Source organism: Aspergillus sydowii, assembly GCF_001890705.1.
Source record: "Aspergillus sydowii CBS 593.65 unplaced genomic scaffold ASPSYscaffold_23, whole genome shotgun sequence".
Classification (NCBI taxonomy): domain Eukaryota; kingdom Fungi; phylum Ascomycota; class Eurotiomycetes; order Eurotiales; family Aspergillaceae; genus Aspergillus; species Aspergillus sydowii.
In genome coordinates this window covers 110,903-111,249 of record NW_024467881.1, presented here as the reverse complement: position 1 = coordinate 111,249, position 347 = coordinate 110,903, and positions in this window count along the sequence as shown.

The following is a 347-nucleotide window of genomic DNA, read 5'->3' as shown; positions in this document are numbered from 1 at the left end:
GGATAACAAACTGTTAGGCCTCGCTAAAGTGCAAGCCAGAGCGGCGACCCAAGAGGACCCCATNCCACACATACAGCTCCCCAGAATGAAGTCAACCACTCTCAACATCGCACGATCCCAACAAGACACCAGCAAAGGTCTGCCCGAGAAAGTAGGCAAACACGTGAAAAGGGTGGACGCGGCCCTCCCAGGCAAGCACACTCGACAGCTGTATGATNGATTACCATGGAAAGAAGCGAGCGTGCTGGCCCAGCTCCGGACGGGCATGGCAAGATTAAACGGATACCTCTACCGAATCAACGTTGCGGAAACCGATCAGTGTGAATGTGGACAAGCAAGAGAGACGG